Source organism: Taudactylus pleione, unplaced genomic scaffold, assembly GCF_031769625.1.
Source record: "Taudactylus pleione unplaced genomic scaffold, aTauple2 ptg000593l, whole genome shotgun sequence".
NCBI classification, from domain to species: domain Eukaryota; kingdom Metazoa; phylum Chordata; class Amphibia; order Anura; family Myobatrachidae; genus Taudactylus; species Taudactylus pleione.
In genome coordinates, this window is record NW_028284995.1 from 52,646 (window position 1) to 59,461 (window position 6,816).

At 31.8% G+C, this 6,816-nt stretch overlaps 1 non-coding gene across 1 annotated transcript; it reads left to right on the forward strand.

The window, feature by feature from the left end:
• Window positions 1–6,743: 6,743 nt before the first annotated feature.
• On the forward strand, window positions 6,744–6,816 carry TRNAF-GAA (transfer RNA phenylalanine (anticodon GAA)). The gene has a single exon. It is a non-coding gene; the product is annotated as a tRNA-Phe (tRNA).

Consider the following 6,816-nt stretch of genomic DNA (forward strand, 5'->3'; position numbering starts at 1 on the left):
TGTTTGAGTGCATTTTTCTTTTTTCCTTGAGTAGTGATCAGAATTTAATTATTTCAAATTTAAACAACATAATTTCTTAACATAGATGAGTATTCAGTAGTAACTTCTAAATGATGAGAATGTTTATTTAACAACAGGGTGCATAAATACAGCTTAAATATTGTTATCATGTTGTCCGTCATGCTACTCTATTATGAAAATTTGAAGAAAACTAACTGCTTCCTGACCACAATTTGTTAAAACTTTTACTTAAATGTATGATTAAGGGCTTGTAATTTATATATTTACAGTATAAAATACATCTTTTCTCTTCATTTCATGCAATCATGATGACAGAAAAATATTGATACTTAACCTTGTGTAACCATGCAAACATAGCTCAGTTGATGTCTTAGTGACTTTTGCCATACACAGACCTTGCCGAAATTGCTCAGTTGGGAGAGCGTTAGACTGAAGATCTAATGGTCCCTGGTTTCGGCATGTCTGAGTGCATTTTTCTTTTTTCCTTGAGTAGTGAACAGAATTTAATTATTTCAAATTTAAACAACATCATTTCTTAACATAGTTGAGTATTCAGTAGTAACTTCTAAATGATGAGAATGTTTAGTTAACAACACGGTGCATAAATACAGCTTAAATATAGTTTTCATGTTGTAAGTCACGCTACTCTAACTATTATGAAAATTTGAAGTAATCTAACAATGCTTCCTGACCACAATTTGTTAAAACTTTTACTTAAATGTATGATTAAGGGTTTGTAATGGATATATTTACAGTATAAAACACATATTTTCTTTTCATTTCATGCAATCATGATGACAGAAAAATATTGATACTAAACCTTGTGTAACCATGCAATCATAGCTCAGTTGAGGTCTTAGTGACTTTTGCCATACACAGACTTTGCCGAAATAGCTCAGTTAGGAGAGCGTTAGACTGAAGATCTAAAGGTCCCGGGTTTCAGCATGTTTGAGTACCTTTTTTCTTCTTTCCTTGAGCAGTTATCAGTTTTTAAGTATTTCAAATGTAAACAACATCATTTCTTAACATAGTTGAGTATTCAGTGGCAACTTCTAAATGATGAGAATGTTTATTTAACAACACGGTGCATAAATACAGCTTAAATATTGTTTTCATGATGTCCATCATGCTACTCTATTATGAAAATTTGAAATAAACTAACTGCTTTCTGACCACAATTTGTTAAAACTTTTACTTAAATGTATGATTAAGGGTTTGTAATGGATATATTTACAGTATAAAACACATCTTTTCTCTTCATTTCATGCAATCATGATGACAGAAAAATATTAATACTTAACCTTGTGTAACCATGCAAACATAGCTCAGTTGAGGTCTTAGTGACTTTTGCCATACACATACCTTGCTGAAATAGCTCAGTTGGGAGAGCGTTAGACTGAAGATCTAAAGGTCCCTTGTTCAATCCCGGGTTTCGGCATGTTTGCGTGCATTTTTCTTTTTTCCTTGAGTAGTGATCAGAATTTAATTATTTCAAATTTAAACAACATCATTTCTTAACTTAGTTGAGTATTCAGTAGTAACTTCTAAATGATGAGAATGTTTATTTAACAACACGGTGCATAAATACAGCTTAAATATTGTTTTCATGTTTTAAGTCACACTACTCTAACTATTATGAAAATTTGAAGTAATCTAACAATGCTTCCTGACCACAATTTGTTAAAACTTTTATTTAAATGTATGATTAAGGGTTTGTAATGGATATATTTACAGTATAAAACACATATTTTCTTTTCATTTCATGCAATCATGATGACAGAAAAATATTGATACTAAACCTTGTGTAACCATGCAAACATAGCTCAGTTGAGGTCTTAGTGACTTTTGCCATACACAGACTTTGCCAAAATAGCTCAGTTGGGAGAGCGTTAGACTGAAGATCTAAAGGTCCCGGGTTTCAGCATGTTTGAGTACCTTTTTTCTTCTTTCCTTGAGCAGTTATCAGTTTTTAAGTATTTCAAATGTAAACAACATCATTTCTTAACATAGTTGAGTATTCAGTGGTAACTTCTAAATGATGAGAATGTTTATTTAACAACAGGGTGCATAAATACAGCTTAAATATTGTTATCATGTTGTCCGTCATGCTACTCTATTATGAAAATTTGAAGAAAACTAACTGCTTCCTGACCACAATTTGTTAAAACTTTTACTTAAATGTATGATTAAGGGCTTGTAATTTATATATTTACAGTATAAAATACATCTTTTCTCTTCATTTCATGCAATCATGATGACAGAAAAATATTGATACTTAACCTTGTGTAACCATGCAAACATAGCTCAGTTGATGTCTTAGTGACTTTTGCCATACACAGACCTTGCCGAAATTGCTCAGTTGGGAGAGCGTTAGACTGAAGATCTAAAGGTCCCTGGTTTCGGCATGTCTGAGTGCATTTTTCTTTTTTCCTTGAGTAGTGATCAGAATTTAATTATTTCAAATTTAAACAACATCATTTCTTAACATAGTTGAGTATTCAGTAGTAACTTCTAAATGATGAGAATGTTTAGTTAACAACACGGTGCATAAATACAGCTTAAATATAGTTTTCATGTTGTAAGTCACGCTACTCTAACTATTATGAAAATTTGAAGTAATCTAACAATGCTTCCTGACCACAATTTGTTAAAACTTTTACTTAAATGTATGATTAAGGGTTTGTAATGGATATATTTACAGTATAAAACACATATTTTCTTTTCATTTCATGCAATCATGATGACAGAAAAATATTGATACTAAACCTTGTGTAACCATGCAATCATAGCTCAGTTGAGGTCTTAGTGACTTTTGCCATACACAGACTTTGCCGAAATAGCTCAGTTAGGAGAGCGTTAGACTGAAGATCTAAAGGTCCCGGGTTTCAGCATGTTTGAGTACCTTTTTTCTTCTTTCCTTGAGCAGTTATCAGTTTTTAAGTATTTCAAATGTAAACAACATCATTTCTTAACATAGTTGAGTATTCAGTGGCAACTTCTAAATGATGAGAATGTTTATTTAACAACACGGTGCATAAATACAGCTTAAATATTGTTTTCATGATGTCCATCATGCTACTCTATTATGAAAATTTGAAATAAACTAACTGCTTTCTGACCACAATTTGTTAAAACTTTTACTTAAATGTATGATTAAGGGTTTGTAATGGATATATTTACAGTATAAAACACATCTTTTCTCTTCATTTCATGCAATCATGATGACAGAAAAATATTAATACTTAACCTTGTGTAACCATGCAAACATAGCTCAGTTGAGGTCTTAGTGACTTTTGCCATACATATACCTTGCTGAAATAGCTCAGTTGGGAGAGCGTTAGACTGAAGATCTAAAGGTCCCTTGTTCAATCCCGGGTTTCGGCATGTTTGCGTGCATTTTTCTTTTTTCCTTGAGTAGTGATCAGAATTTAATTATTTCAAATTTAAACAACATCATTTCTTAACTTAGTTGAGTATTCAGTAGTAACTTCTAAATGATGAGAATGTTTATTTAACAACACGGTGCATAAATACAGCTTAAATATTGTTTTCATGTTTTAAGTCACGCTACTCTAACTATTATGAAAATTTGAAGTAATCTAACAATGCTTCCTGACCACAATTTGTTAAAACTTTTATTTAAATGTATGATTAAGGGTTTGTAATGGATATATTTACAGTATAAAACACATATTTTCTTTTCATTTCATGCAATCATGATGACAGAAAAATATTGATACTAAACCTTGTGTAACCATGCAAACATAGCTCAGTTGAGGTCTTAGTGACTTTTGCCATACACAGACTTTGCCAAAATAGCTCAGTTGGGAGAGCGTTAGACTGAAGATCTAAAGGTCCCGGGTTTCAGCATGTTTGAGTACCTTTTTTCTTCTTTCCTTGAGCAGTTATCAGTTTTTAAGTATTTCAAATGTAAACAACATCATTTCTTAACATAGTTGAGTATTCAGTGGTAACTTCTAAATGATGAGAATGTTTATTTAACAACAGGGTGCATAAATACAGCTTAAATATTGTTATCATGTTGTCCGTCATGCTACTCTATTATGAAAATTTGAAGAAAACTAACTGCTTCCTGACCACAATTTGTTAAAACTTTTACTTAAATGTATGATTAAGGGCTTGTAATTTATATATTTACAGTATAAAATACATCTTTTCTCTTCATTTCATGCAATCATGATGACAGAAAAATATTAATACTTAACCTTGTGTAACCATGCAAACATAGCTCAGTTGAGGTCTTAGTGACTTTTGCCATACACATACCTTGCCGAAATTGCTCAGTTGGGAGAGCGTTAGACTGAAGATCTAAAGGTCCCTGGTTTCGGCATGTCTGAGTGCATTTTTCTTTTTTCCTTGAGTAGTGATCAGAATTTAATTATTTCAAATTTAAACAACATCATTTCTTAACATAGTTGAGTATTCAGTAGTAACTTCTAAATGATGAGAATGTTTAGTTAACAACACGGTGCATAAATACAGCTTAAATATAGTTTTCATGTTGTAAGTCACGCTACTCTAACTATTATGAAAATTTGAAGTAATCTAACAATGCTTCCTGACCACAATTTGTTAAAACTTTTACTTAAATGTATGATTAAGGGTTTGTAATGGATATATTTACAGTATAAAACACATATTTTCTTTTCATTTCATGCAATCATGATGACAGAAAAATATTGATACTAAACCTTGTGTAACCATGCAATCATAGCTCAGTTGAGGTCTTAGTGACTTTTGCCATACACAGACTTTGCCGAAATAGCTCAGTTAGGAGAGCGTTAGACTGAAGATCTAAAGGTCCCGGGTTTCAGCATGTTTGAGTACCTTTTTTCTTCTTTCCTTGAGCAGTTATCAGTTTTTAAGTATTTCAAATGTAAACAACATCATTTCTTAACATAGTTGAGTATTCAGTGGCAACTTCTAAATGATGAGAATGTTTATTTAACAACACGGTGTATAAATACAGCTTAAATATTGTTTTCATGATGTCCATCATGCTACTCTATTATGAAAATTTGAAATAAACTAACTGCTTTCTGACCACAATTTGTTAAAACTTTTACTTAAATGTATGATTAAGGGTTTGTAATGGATATATTTACAGTATAAAACACATCTTTTCTCTTCATTTCATGCAATCATGATGACAGAAAAATATTAATACTTAACCTTGTGTAACCATGCAAACATAGCTCAGTTGAGGTCTTAGTGACTTTTGCCATACACATACCTTGCTGAAATAGCTCAGTTGGGAGAGCGTTAGACTGAAGATCTAAAGGTCCCTTGTTCAATCCCGGGTTTCGGCATGTTTGCGTGCATTTTTCTTTTTTCCTTGAGTAGTGATCAGAATTTAATTATTTCAAATTTAAACAACATCATTTCTTAACATAGTTGAGTATTCAGTAGTAACTTCTAAATGATGAGAATGTTTATTTAACAACACGGTGCATAAATACAGCTTAAATATTGTTTTCATGTTTTAAGTCTCGCTACTCTAACTATTATGAAAATTTGAAGTAATCTAACAATGCTTCCTGACCACAATTTGTTAAAACTTTTACTTAAATGTATGATTAAGGGTTTGTAATGGATATATTTACAGTATAAAACACATATTTTCTTTTCATTTCATGCAATCATGCTGACAGAAAAATATTGATACTTAACCTTGTGTAACCATGCAAACATAGCTCAGTTGATGTCTTAGTGACTTTTGCCATACACAGACCTTGCCGAAATAGCTCAGTTGGGAGAGCGTTAGACTGAAGATCTAAAGGTCCCTGGTTTCGGCATGTTTGCGTGCCTTTTTCTTTTTTCCTTGAGTAGTGATCAGAATTTAATTATTTCAAATTTAAACAACATCATTTCTTAACATAGTTGAGTATTCAGTAGTAACTTCTAAATGATGAGAATGTTTATTTAACAACACGGTGCATAAATACAGCTTAAATATTGTTTTCATGATTTAAGTCACGCTACTCTAACTATTATGAAAATTTGAAGTAATCTAACAATGCTTCCTGACCACAATTTGTTAAAACTTTTACTTAAATGTATGATTAAGGGTTTGTAATGGATATATTTACAGTATAAAACACATATTTTCTTTTCATTTCATGCAATCATGATGACAGAAAAATATTGATACTAAACCTTGTGTAACCATGCAAACATAGCTCAGTTGAGGTCTTAGTGACTTTTGCCATACACAGACTTTGCCAAAATAGCTCAGTTGGGAGAGCGTTAGACTGAAGATCTAAAGGTCCCGGGTTTCAGCATGTTTGAGTACCTTTTTTCTTCTTTCCTTGAGCAGTTATCAGTTTTTAAGTATTTCAAATGTAAACAACATCATTTCTTAACATAGTTGAGTATTCAGTGGTAACTTCTAAATGATGAGAATGTTTATTTAACAACACGGTGCATAAATACAGCTTAAATATTGTTTTCATGATGTCCATCATGCTACTCTATTATGAAAATTTGAAATAAACTAACAGCTTCCTGACCACAATTTGTTAAAACTTTTACTTAAATGTATGATTAAGGGTTTGTAATGGATATATTTACAGTATAAAACACATCTTTTCTCTTCATTTCATGCAATCATGATGACAGAAAAATATTGATACTTAACCTTGTGTAACCATGCAAACATAGCTCAGTTGAGGTCTTAGTGACTTTTGCCATACACATACCTTGCCGAAATAGCTCAGTTGGGAGAGCGTTAGACTGAAGATCTAAAGGTCCCTGGTTCGATCCCGGGTTTCGGCA